This window comes from Pteropus vampyrus, unplaced genomic scaffold, assembly GCF_000151845.1.
Source record: "Pteropus vampyrus isolate Shadow unplaced genomic scaffold, Pvam_2.0 Scaffold186, whole genome shotgun sequence".
Taxonomy (NCBI): Eukaryota; Metazoa; Chordata; class Mammalia; order Chiroptera; family Pteropodidae; genus Pteropus; species Pteropus vampyrus.
This window is the reverse complement of record NW_011888967.1, coordinates 1,664,414-1,678,000: the sequence shown is the minus strand read 5'-3', so window position 1 is coordinate 1,678,000 and position 13,587 is coordinate 1,664,414. Positions and strand designations below refer to the sequence as shown.

At 43.1% G+C, this 13,587-nt stretch overlaps 1 protein-coding gene across 2 annotated transcripts in view; it reads right to left on the bottom strand.

Annotated features, from left to right (window-relative positions):
* The window catches only part of TMEM2 (transmembrane protein 2), a 69,371-nt gene extending 59,690 nt beyond the window's left edge, over positions 1-9,681 (bottom strand). Inside the window, exon 1 of one of the 2 annotated variants that reach the window (XM_023537348.1) lies at positions 9,602-9,681. The gene's annotated coding sequence lies outside the window, so the exon portion shown is untranslated. Of the gene's footprint in view, positions 1-8,515; positions 9,040-9,601 lie in introns of those variants that run through there. The other variant, XM_011371267.2, reaches the window with a different exon arrangement.
* Between the last annotated feature and the right edge of the window lie 3,906 nt (positions 9,682-13,587).

The window sequence follows — 13,587 nt, the reverse complement described above, 5'->3', positions numbered from 1 at the left end:
CTGAGACCTCTAAATAGGACAATGCCTTTACACTGTTGCACAAGACACATTCTTCATTATTACTTTGCACTTGTACTTGTCAATCCCTTTTGTCTTTTTCTTTCAACTCTCAAAAACTAGATGAGTCACTATCAACTGCAATTGTCTGGCACATTCCCAAGAAATAATACACTGCACAGTTAATTCATTTATATTGATCCTGGTTCACTTTTACTAAGCTGATCGTACCCAGACCAACGTTTAGAGGTAAAAGGAGAACGCACAACCCTTACTTATAAACCTCTTCCTATGAACTGAAAGGATAAGGGACTGAGAAACTTTAATTCTTCTACCTTTTTTTCTCCACTTGGTCAATTTAGACATATATGATGAATGATATTCCCCCAAATTAAGCTATTATAATATGTAAACACCAATATGCACCCGACTTCTAGTTTGGTACCATGTATTGTTTATATCCTATCTCCTCCTTCAAAAGAAAATTAACTCTCCCAATATATACTAACTCTATTAAAATATAATATAGAGAAATTACAAGGAATATTTCAAACATAGTCCTAAAAAGACTAAATTCTCTAAAAATTATTTTTTAGCCACTAAACATTTGAGTTGGAATAAGTATTATTTAAAGTTAGAAGATATTATTATTTCCTGCTTAGAAATTCACTTTTCAGTTAAGCCATGCTGTACTCTTTGCTAGAAACTATAGTCAAGAAATAGTAAATTCCTGGAAAACAAAAGTTAACCAAGAATTCCAAGAGTGTGCTTACGTTGAAAACAATGAAACAATGTTTATAAGTCTGTATTTAAGGACTTCGGATTATCAAATTAGCTACAATTTCACAAAGGTGAATATATTCTCGGCAAATTATATTGGAATCTCCTGTTAAAATAGGATGCCTCAAAACAGAGTCTTTATTTATATCAAATGTCTAAAGTAAACCAAGTGAACACTTTCCCATTTTAGAGTTAAATAAGTGACCTTTAAGAAACATTTTTAATTCATATATTTCTCTCATTTATGTAAGGTACATGAGGCAGATGTCTAATTTTTCTGCTACCAAATAATTCATGAATCCTGTCTTTTTTCAACTCTGTTAAACCTGTGCATGAAAAGCAAAGCTTGACCCTAAAGCCAAGATGGCTGATAGGGTAAAAAGGCTGGAGAACATTATCATGGGCAACAAAAGAGAGACAGAAGGGGAAAAAATAAAGATCTACAGACCAATGGGGTGACAATCTACAGAAAGGGCGACAATGAAGAATATCTAACATTCCTTGCCCAATCAAAAAAAAAAATTTTTTTTTTTTTTTTTTAAGTAAAGTACATAGGCCTCTGGGTAGAAGTGAAGAAACCAGCATTTGATCCTTATGCTAAAGCTTTCCAATCTCTAAAGGATAAACAAAACCGGAGGAAGACCGTCTTTTAAGTTGGGAAACTGAAGAAAGAAAAGGGTCATTTTACCTACCAGCCTTCTGCTTTTCACTTATTTCCTTTTTTCCGATTATTATTCCTCAGATTCCTTTTTCTCCTTAATTCCTTTCTATTGAAAAGCTGTTCTCTTTTCTCTTCCCCCCTCCCAATGCTTTTCAGACCATCCCCCCTTTGCCCTTGTTCCCCACTGGCTGGGAGAACACAGCAGAAAGGCTCCCAACCTGCTGACAGTGACGGATGGCTGTGCAGAGGCACACAATGGCAGGCGCAGGCATGTCATCAGCCTTGCAGCTGGCCTTCGAAAGAAAGAACCAAAACCAAAGTCTGACCTGAGGGAGGTTGATTTAATTAAAGTTACAGCAAAGGGCCGAGCTTGGCTGCATTTTCTGCCAAGCTCCACGGACAAAACTTTAAAACATTTCTCAAGAAGGAAGATCCAAGAAAGTTATATTGGTAGAACGTTGAAAGGTGGGGGAAGAGAGGGGAGAGACAACAGAGATGTGTTTGATAAATTAGCACAGACATACCAAAAGTTCACGATCTAGTGATATATGAACATCAGAATGCAATGACAATAGGAAACATATAATGAGTATGTTTTGGCAGGCCTTTCAAACTAAGAAATATTCCAGATGAATAATGAGATGTGCAGACTGAAATGATCCAGGGCTACTCAATCCGGCAGCAAGGCAGAGTTTCTAATAATGGTAGGGCCAGGACCAGAACCTAAGTGTACTATTTCTTATATTACAACACAGAGCCTATTTTAAATACATTAACCACTGAGAGTAAAGCCTTGCCAAATGGGGAACACATTCAGGTTCAAGCAGCTCTTAGGAGACAAGGACTCTGCTCAATGACGGGGATCCAGTGGTGCAAAAACCTATATATTATCTCTCCCTTCAAGGAGCTCAAATGCCATGTTGAGGGGGTCAGGAGATGACACAGGTAAACACAGTTACGATGCATGTTGTGGCAAAGACAGCAGACTGGTTGGTCTAAAGAGGTGATCGCCTGAATTTATTAAATCACTACGAATGGAACAGACTTTCACTATTTAAGAATCCTAGCAAACTTACCAAAATGTATACCATCAGACTACTACTAATAGCTTCCTTACTTTGTGTGTGTGAACTAAAACCAACCACTGAACTCTGCAACTAAAATGACAACACACTGTCCAGCAATGACCAACATGGTGGGTTGGAGTGGGACAACAGACTCACAAAGTCTTTCATATTCTCTGGAAGACTGGCAGGCAGGATCACCTGCAAATAATTTCCAATCCAAAATACAAAAGAGTCATAGTCCCTTGTCCTCCTAGGGCACGTGAAACTGAGGCCTAACAAAAGGACCATTTTATACTTCCTCCACAATCTCCTCGATGTTCATCAAAACTCAAGGGTGCCAGAAAAAAAAGGCAAGAGTCCTACTGAATGAGCAACCTACTGAGCACTAAAGCAATGGTTGGACTTTGCATGGCTGAACAGGGAGAAGAATGTGGTCAGCAAGACAGGCAAACGGGAGCTGCACGATGAGCTCAAGTGCCTCAAGTAGAAACAGGGAGCAAGAAGAAATAATTTAAGGGTAAAGCCGAGCTCAGACGACATGGTAACCAGGCCGCTGGGGAAAGTTATCCATGCGCTGATCATACATTGTGAAGGGTGGCCATGAGGTAAGGACAGTGTCTAAATCAGCGCAGGCCCTGGAAAAGCAGCAATTTGACATTAATCAAAAGGTGTCATTGACCATGCTGAAAAGACAATTCATCTCCCATTTGACCTTTTCAGCTATGACTTCATATACAGCCTACTTCTATTGAATTGCTGGCTCTTTTAATATTACTAATGCTTTGTTTCTGACTGAGCATGCCACAGGATGGCTGGGAAGTGGCTATCACCAAAGCACCCATTGTATAATTAAAGCCACATCTTCTGCATTAATAAAGTATAATATTTTTTAAATCCTCATATAAAGTTTATTTTTTATAGCAGTGGCACTGATGGTATTAAAAAACAATGTTATGTGGTTTTTTTTTTCTTTTTACCACAATAAGAAAACCAAACAATAACTCATTTCTCTCATTCCTTCTGAAACCAGCATTTGATCCTTATGCTAAAGCTTTCCAATCTCTAAAATGTTAACAATTAGTTTTCCAACCTCACTCTATGCAAAGAAACCTCATTCTTCAGAGAAGTGAGTCACTATTGCTGAAGACCGTTATAACAGAAGGCTTGCAGTCTCCAGGTACAACCAGATAATTAGGCAAGAGCCCCCAAATCAATAACAATTTCACTCTTCAGAGAGAATTAGTAATCAAACATGACCAGGACATCTAGTAGTGGATGTTCACGTTTTAAGATACTCACATCAAACTCAGAGTCAATGAGGACAATTCTTTTCTCAGTGGCTCAATACAGATTGTCTTAAACTGCAACCCTTTCAGACAACAACAGTGTTCCAATCACACTTCTATGCAGCATTAAAGCCATTAAAAAATATATATATATATATGAAAGCTAAGACTGCCACAGCTCTGCTAAGCAAACTTTCCATAATATGAAATCCCATCAAATGTTGCCAAATTTTTACTTATTGTTCAAACTAAGATAGAGCTCTGATAAAATAAATGTAAGATGTTTATTACTTGTTACTATGTCATGAAAATAAATCTCGTTTACAAATCTGGTTACGAGGTTAGTCTAATAATACCAATTTCAAAGCAGATTTGCTTACCAGATCAAAGGACTGATTTGAGAGACAGCAATTCCATGTTTTAATCCATACACAGTTTCCTAGTCTGTTCCCCTTTTTTTAAGAGACTTTTTTTTAAAAGGCCTTCCGCCTCATTCATCTTTGTATTGCTCACAGCAACCAGTACACTGCCTTGCACTTCTTGGGAATGCAATAAAATATCTGCTGAATGTAGTTCCTGACAACCAATGGTGTAAAGGCTTTCCAAAGCAAGTAGAGGAAAAACAAAAGAACATGCAAACATAGTACTAATATTTTTTATCTTATGATTCACAACACAAATCTGAATGTTTCCAGGAACTTAGTTTCTTCTTAAAAATGTGCACTTCTACAATATCTGAAATTTGTGTAGTATTTACAGAAGATGCAAATAAAGTTAACATTATTTTTACACTTAGTTCCTTATTCGGCAGAAATTTAGTAATAGTAACATCACCCCACTTTGTATATCATATCATATGTAAATTCTCCCAAATAAAATTTTTTTTAAAAAAGTCGCTGTCTGCCTTAAACTTGGATACTATGGGTTTCTGAGCCCAAATGCAAATACTCTCACCATTAAAACATTAAAATAACTAAATAGCTAACAAAACCAAACAGGAACAAATTAAGAGTATATTAGAGAAAAAAAAAATGCTGACTAGAAATAGGAACAAAGAGGTTCTTGTCCCTGTGCAGTCATTAATTTACTATATGACCTTACCTAATTAGTTAGCCCCTCTGGGTCTCAACTTCCTCGTTTTAATATTTTTTAAGGCCCTTTCAAACTACATGCTAAGAGTCAGCATGTGTAGTACTGTCCTGAAAACTGAGTTACATTCATACTGCCCTCCTCCCAAAAAAGTCACAGTTAACATGATAATTTTAAATATCCGAGTATGGATTTCTATCAAAGGCAATTTATTAAAACGTCAGATGAGCTAAAAGTCCATTTCAAGAGGAGAATTAAGGTAACTATATTAGAGCAAGTAGTGCTTACAGATTCAAAGTTCATCTAGACAGCTGCCGCTGTTACTGAGAACAGCCTTTCTTTAACAGTGTAGTTGAAAAGTACACCTCTTTACAAATGGAGAAAACTAGGAAGGGTGAGTTTGTTTCACATTTTTCAATTACAGTTGATGTACAATGTTATATTAGTTTCAACATAGTACAACATAGTAATTAGACATTTATATACCTTACGAAGTGATCGCCCTAATAAGTCTAGTACTCATCTCATCTAGTGAAGGTGATATTTATGGTCTCAAAAATGCAGGTGCATAGCTTTCTTTTCCTTTTCTATATCTTGTTAAGATAGAGGAATGCAGAAGAGCTAGCTTCACTTGAGAGGAAGGGAAAAAAGTACAAAAGTTAGAGTAAAGACCCACACAAGCACCTCCACACAAGCACCTCTCAATTGATGTACTGTAATCGACAGCCCATCCTTCTAATTAGTGCTCAAGAGTCAAAAACAGTGAAAAGATTTCCAGTGGCTGTGATGCCCAAACACATGAGGAACACCATGTGACAATAGCTAACCTAAAGTCTTAAGACTTGTACTCAAGATGGGATTCAGAACAAAATAGAAATCTGTGACTGAGACCAATTGGACTAAATTACGATTTCTATCTATAGCTTTAAAGAGAACATATTTTGAAAGTACTTTTTGATACCAAAAGGCACTAACTTGTATGGTACTTTATCAAATACGATAAGCTACTCCTCAAAGAATTTCATAAAGTATTTTTAAACTCATTTTGCAGATGAAGAAACAAAGTATGAAAAATTGGGAGACTTCACAATAGCAAATGGTTACAATTGTCAGAGCCTTGTTTTAAACTCAGCTGACTTCGGGTCCTCTAATCTTGACACTTCAAAATGGTACCGCTCACACCAGTTTTCAGTCCTACTATTTCGTCTGATTCAGTAAATTTTATTTTTCACTAAATTGCTACCCCATCCCCCCAAATCTGGTCCTCTTCTGGGTTCTTAAAGCACTCTATGCATAAAATTCTCCCAAATTTACACACTTACTAAGCTTTCTAATTGCTCATTTTTTTTCCTCCTTCGCTAATCTCATTTCTTCAACAGCAGACATTGTCTTATCTTTATAGATGGAAGCCACCACACTGATTATCTTGGCTCCCTGTGACCTCCCCCCTCAAGCTTCAACCACTAGATCCAATTCCCCTTTCCCTAACAAAGCAGGAAGCGAGCTGGCATTCAGATTGCTTGCAGAGGGCCTGACATACAATAGGTGATTAGTAATTGTTAGTTAAATCTGCGGAGGGTGGCAGGGTGAATGATGCAATACCCATATTTTACAGCACTTTACAATGTACACATTTACATATATCATCCCATGTAAGTCTTAAACTGTGAATTTGATAGTAATCATTTAATTTTTCTCTTTCTGAAGTGTAGTTCATCACATCATTATTCTCACTTTCAGAAACTTGCCCAGAGATGCATAGGTAGTAAGTAGCAGCCTTTCAACTTCAGGAAATGGCCCACAACTACTTTACTCCCTTGCTTTGTCTTCTTTTCATTTTCAAGGTAGCTGTTTGAGAACAGGCTTGATTAGGTCTATTAGAACATGAATGAGGTGTTGTCTCATTATGGTTTCCTGTAGTGAAATCTGAGACTTCTGAAAATCTGCGGGTTACAGACTAGATCAAGAAAGACGTTACTCAAATAATTAGCTGTGACAAAGGAAGTCATGTAAGAATTTATAGTTTTGGCTTCCCTGTTCACACACAGCGACAGTCCTCAGCTTGCTTTCTCAGTCACAGGCTGTTAAAGCAAGACAGGCAATGACTCAGAATTCACCTCAATTTTCTGAGCCTGTAAACACACATTCAGGTAAAACAGAATGAGGTGGACTGAATTGAAAGAAGACTTTCAGTTCCACCCCTACACACTCTGACCCTGGAGTGCAGGTACACAGAAAGCTGAGGGGAGTGATTTTAATGTAAAGGATAAAGCACCAAAAGGTGCTACCCAATGTTTACAAAACAGAGGAAGTGCCTACTGCACTTTCTTCTTCTTTGCCCAGAAATGCAAACTCAAAAGAGCCCTGTGAACAGCCAGTCAAAGACATACAACCAAAGTGTAATGCCCAGACCAATTCTGAAAACACCAAGCTTCCTTCAAGGATCAAACCAACAGTAATAGCTCCATTCTAGCCAACCAAAGAACCATAACGCTAAATATTTTAAATGCATTTGTTTTTAACAGAAAGCCATTTCCAGCAGGTATGCCAGGCTGCCCTGAGATTCAGGCCTCCCGCCGCAGCTCAGGTGAAACCTCCCTTCGCTCCCATTTCCTCTAAATTCTAACCACTTTGTAGTGGGAAAGAACTCAGGAAGACATCTGAGCACGCTCAACACGTGCAATTATGCAACAACACATCTCATTGTCACACTGAAACAAGGAGAGGGGACACAGGCCAGTGAGTGGCTCCTGTGCGGAATGAAAAGTTCTTAAAATTATTAAGCACTCTATTCTTAACCCCTACTGCTGATGAAAGGAGACATATATCAAAGTCTGCTGTCCTAACCTTAGGTGGAAAATATAAGTAAGCGGTTTCCGGTTCACAGTGAGGTCTGGTGACACATATTAATCCGCAGCAGAGAGCATCCAGGGATGTCAAGACCTTGGTTTTATTGCAAAGGATCTAGCAACTAGCACTGACTACAGTATTTTGGGGTCCTCACGGTTTTCTTTCCTTTGCCAAGATCTCCTGACTCTGCACTGGCAAGCTGGGAGTGTGGTCCAAGGCTAAGCTGCACACGATTTTAAAGCCTTGCCTTACTTGAACAGAAAGTGGGATGGGGGCGGGGGGGGGGCAACAACTCCAGGGAATAGTAAAGAGACAAAGATCACCCCAAAGGCATACGCGCGCGCGCGCGCGCACTAAAGCCGAAACTCTGCAACACACATTCCATCAACCTTTCACTGTAGTCAGCTTCCTGTGGGGTTTATTCCCCCACTCCAGCCTACTCCAGAAAGTTTGAAGCTGTTCACACCGACTTTCAAAGGTCCATTGTTTCCCTCCCCGTAAACGTAACGAAAAGAAAGAGGGAGAGAAATCACAGACCAAAGGTTCCCAAAGACCCTTTCTTACGGTGAGGATTTACTCCGGGGTAGTCTGGTTACTCCTAATCCAGAGGGGAAAGGCGGCGTGCGGGGGGAGAGGGGATGTTTTCCATTTCAGCAGAAATGCGTAAATGCCAGGCCGCCGGGAGCTGGGAAGGTGCGGGGGGATCGCGGTCAGCGTCCTCGCCGTGGCCTCCAGCGGGCAGCAAGAGAAGCTCGGCGGGGAGCGGGTGACCGGGTGCTTCTTACCTGTCCCTCCCCGGCTTAGCGTCGGCTAATTCAGGTACCTACTCAGCGGTCCAAAGAGACAGAGCCGAGCTGTTGGCGTCCCCGAGTCCGGATCTCCTCTCCATGGCCAGGGAGCCGCTCGAGCCCCGGCGCCCCCCGCTGCCGCCGCTGCTGCTTTTACGCAACTGGCAACCGCAGTCGCAGCCTCAGCCTGGAGGTGAAACTCTCCAGCGAGTGACGCGCACTTCCCTCCGCCTCCGCCTCCGCCTCCAGCCCCGAGCCTCGGGGACAAGGGCCTCGGCTCGCTCCCTCCAGGAGCAGCCGCTTGACTTTCTCCGCTCCTTCCCCTCGGGGAGGAAGAGGAGGAGAATTGCGGCCCGGGCGGCGCGGCCGGAGCGTCCCCGCGACAATGGGGAGGAGGCGGCGGCACTGGGCAGAGCAGGGTCCCGGGAGTCCCGCTTGTCCCTGGTCGGCGGGCGCCGCGGCTCTCTAGGGTCGCGCTCAGCCTCCGCCGGCCAGACAAGCGACCCGGCTCTGCTGGGCCGAGGGCTGCGGATTGGGCCGGCGGGCGGGCAAGACGCGGGAGGCGGAGGGAGAGGAGGAGTCTACGGCGGGAGGAGGCGGTGACCGCGCAGAGCTCCTCCCGCCACACCGGCTCAGCGAGAGCGGCGGACGCCCGAATTCAGTGCCTCTGGCTGCGGCGCCAAGGAACCGCGCCGGGTCGCACGACCGCGGGGGTAGGCCCCCAATCAGCACCCGGGGCTGTAGTTGCAAGCTCCTATCCGTGCCACGCCGCTCCGCGCTGGGTGCACTTGGCCTGGCTGAACCTGACTCTGCGTTCCCATCATCCCCTGGCTAAGCCTGACTCGGCGCCCCGGTGAACTCCCTACTGAGCCTGACACGACCCCCTCACTACCTCCGGCTGAGCTGGGTTCTGCATCCCCATCGCCCCCAGCAGACCCTGACACTGAGCCTCCATCCCCCCACGGCTGAGCTGGACACTGAGCCTTCACTGAGCCTGACTCTACGCCCTATCATCCCCAAAGTGACTTCCACTGCTCCCGCAAATTTTCTGTTCCTCCGGCCACGCACCACGGCCGCCCCCACCTGGCCAACCACGGGCAGTGGGTTCTCAGCTCTTTCCGAAGAACCAGTCCTCTCTTGGATCAGGACAGATCCTCTGGCAGCTTGGGGCGGCCCCAGCACCCTGCTCTCATGCCAGAATAAATATACTTACGTCTCCCCACGCCCCTTGCTCGCGCCACTCTGGAGTGGCTGCCGCTTGCAGGAGTGGCCATGAAAGCCACTCCCCGGCCTACCCCAGTATCTAAGTAAGTACCTCTGAACCTACGTCCGCCCCCGGGCTGATATAGCATCCTTCGCTGGGGCTGCTCTCACTGAGGAAAAGCCTTGGCTCCCGCTGAGGGCACAGCCCAGGCTTGGTCGGTCAGACCTACGAGGTCCCGAGCTGGTGACGGCAGGACTGCCAAATCCCGGCCGTCGTCATCTATTATTCGGAACTGGAAGTGCTTCTGCTAGGAAACTCTTTCAGTGAATACTGTACAGATCGGACTATTCAGTTTTCGGAAATGCTTCCCCCCCCCCCTTTTAACAAAAACTCAGTCATGTAACCATGACGCACACCCAGCAGGCAGGAAAGGGAATTCCCTATCTGAAGAATTTTGGTTCAAGACTATATAGGAAATGATATTTCCAACTCTTGGCTGATTGTAAGATTCTCCTGGGGCATTTTGAAATTTTTGGTTTCCCGGACCTCACAAACCTACTGAATCAGAGGGGCCTAGATATTTAAGTTTGAGAAACAGTGCTAGAGAGCACCCTTGAATCAATTGAAGCCTCGGAAAGGTGCATCCAAAATAACAACACCGTTTAGTGTTGAGACATAAACATCCGACTTGGAGAGCCACTGTCCCTTCTGGAAGAGGGAAGAAAGTTCTTAAAACAAGGCCGATGACAAATGGGATGGGACAAAGGAAGAGTTTAGTGGTTTGAAGGTGAAATGTTTAGGGCCATGCCTTATAAAGACAGGACAGGAACCGTGTTGCCCTGTATGATAAGCTGAAAAATAGCCGCCCAAAGATATCAGATGCTATTCAGTGAAACATGAAAATATTCCCTTATATGGAAACAGGGTCTTTGCAGATGTAATTAAATTAAGGATTTTGAGTTGGGGAGATTATCCTGGGTTGTCAGGGTGGGCCCTAGCTGCAATCACATGTATCTTTATAAAAGGAGGGCAGAAAGGAGATTTGACAGAGATAAGGAGGAGGTAATATAACCATGGAGGCAGAGATTGGAGTGATACTGGCCACAAGTCAAGGAATGCCAGCAAGCCACCAGAAGCTGGAAGAAAGGCAAGGAAGCATTCTCCCCTAGAGCCTTCAGAGAGAGGAAGGCCCCGATGACAACTTGATTTCAGCTTAGTGGAACTGATTTTAGACTTCTGGCATGAGAGAATAAATGTGTGTTGTTTTAAGCTACCAAGTTTTTGGTAATGTGTTACAACAGTCACAGAAAACAAATACACCCTGTTGCTTGTGCAGTGCCAACTTCACATTAAATATATCCATTTTATGATTCTTTATTAAAGTGTCAGTCACTTTGCTTAGAGTTGGAATATGTTATCTAATCATCCCAATAATTATTATTCCAAGAGGTATAGACACTGGGACTCAAAAAGTTTCAGGAGCCTGCCTAAGATCACACAATGAGAGCCTACTGGAATCAAATCTGTCAGCCCCTCGAACATTAAAAATAACAATTAAAAATTTATATACATTATTTTAATGAGAGTTTTGGTTTTAAAGAGCTCTCACTTCTATAACCTATATCTATTGCTAAACCAATGGAAATGGATGTTGATGGGGGAAGGCTGTGCAGGGAGGATGGGGATCAGGGAGTTCAAGGGAAATTTCTGTACCTTCTGTTCAATTTTGTTGTGAACCTAAAATTGCTCTAATTAAAGTCTACTAAACAAAAGAGGGAGGGGGGTGTGAATCTTTGTGTAGCCTACTTTTAAGAATTTTATAAACTCTTGTTCTTCAATATATTTATCAGGATCATGAAAAATAAAGAAAACTGATGTGGAAGGAAGTTACAAAGGACACAGAACAAAGTGAGAAGACTTTTCTGGTCAGTAGAACTGATGTCGTCACCAGTCGCGTTCCCAGGGAAGCAGACTCTGAGACCACGTGGCAGGATGTTCATTAAGGAATACCCAAAGGTGGAGACCTGTGATGGGAGGGACAAGAAGCAGGATGGGGCAGAGGGAGAAAGTGAACTGCAAAGTGGACTCGACAACAGGCTCAGCCAACCCCCAGAGGCCGTGGAGCTAGCATGGTCCTTCAGAATTATCGGGCCTACGTGGCTGAACATTCATAAACCCGCCTGAATCAGTCACTGGAAAGCAGCATGACCTTGGGCAAGGGTACTCAGTAGCTGAAGCAGTCCCTGAGAGGGTCGGCTATTGACAGCACTCAAAGCTGGGCAGCATGTCCTCCCTTGAAAGCAGATCTGGTTGGCACATCTCTTTGCCCCCCATTCGCATGGTATGTGACCCCCTCACTGCTGTGCTATCCTCTCCATATGAGGAAAGAAGCCCCAGGAAGAGTGGGATGTTCATATGATACTTTTTTTTTCTTGGTGGGGGCAGTGCTCAGTCTTGAGGCAGGAGAGCACACTGGCTCAGAGTTGAGACCCTTTGTTCAGATTGCCTGGGTTAGAACTAGGATCCATAGCTCACTGTCTATATAACTTAAGACAAGATGCCCAGGCTCTCTGTGCCTCAGTTTCTTCATTTTAAAATGAAAATAATGATAGTAACAAGCACATTGCGTCATTATGAGAGAATTAAATATAGCAAGGCTTTAAGGAGCTTAGCTATACACCCTGTAAGTGCTCAGAAATTTGTGTGACGGGTGCCTCTAGTCACCCCTTATTTAGCCCTTGATGATTGGCTTAATCAGAATCTTTTATCAGGTTACACTTGCAATGACTTCTTTTGGTGAAGATAAGAAGCTGAGTCCTTTTGGGATTCAGATTGGAGATGAAGGCCATGAGAAACATACAGTGAGCATCACCTAAAGGAAACTGGAACATTTAATGGTGAGAAACAGCAGTCTCACTCCAAACATGTCTTATTTTTTCAAACCTCTGGCTCTATATGTGCTTCTCTTTTTCCCCATCTCTCTGAAATGCTGGTTCTCCCATTTCATACACTGGCTGGCCGAACCCTGTTCTACATTGGCCACTGTCCTTTTTGTCTCCTGAGAACTATATCAAATAAATATTACTTTTTCTATGAACATTCTAGAGTCAGTTAGAGCTTCCCTTCAGCCTTGATGGCTCTGTACACACATCTGCTACAAACTTTCCACATTGTGCTGTGACTCTTAAACAGGTTTTACCCCAGCCATTCTGATTCTGCCCATACCCTCACAGCTGGTAGGCTGGCACCTGAAGAATCAAAGATTCAAGATGAGACCTCCTTCATTTTTAACTCCTCAGGGCCTAGCACAGTGTTTGCGGAGTGACAATGTTAGTCGAGAAGATGGCAAAACAGTTTCCACAGTCTTCAGGAGAGGAGAGAGGACCAAATACCATGATTTGGAGAGAGTTTGTGTATCTCTGCATTCAGTACTTTTGAATTTCCTACCTTCAAACTCTTTTAAAAAAGAATCTCTCTTGATTGTCACCCAGTCTTCCAATCCCTGTTTTCCCTCGGGCTGTAGAAATTACTAAATTCTGCAAACAGTGTTTCATTCCACGAGGGTCTGAACAGATGGTTTTTAAATCATGTTTTCCTGTTCATACTTGTTCCCTGCTACACTTGGTGTATGGGTATGGAAATGATTTTCCAGGTGACTGAAGCTTCACTAGGAAAGTGTCCATATGCTATTTGCCATCTTCACCTATTTAAAAGACTTAGAAAGTTTTTTCCCCATTGACCTGGTACGATAACATGATGGCAAGTTAGTGTGACCTTTCTCTGCTGTGGTTCAGCTGACTGTCTACAAGACCATCTCTTCTTTATGTCCTTCTATCCAACTAACGTCCTTCTCATGATTCATCAG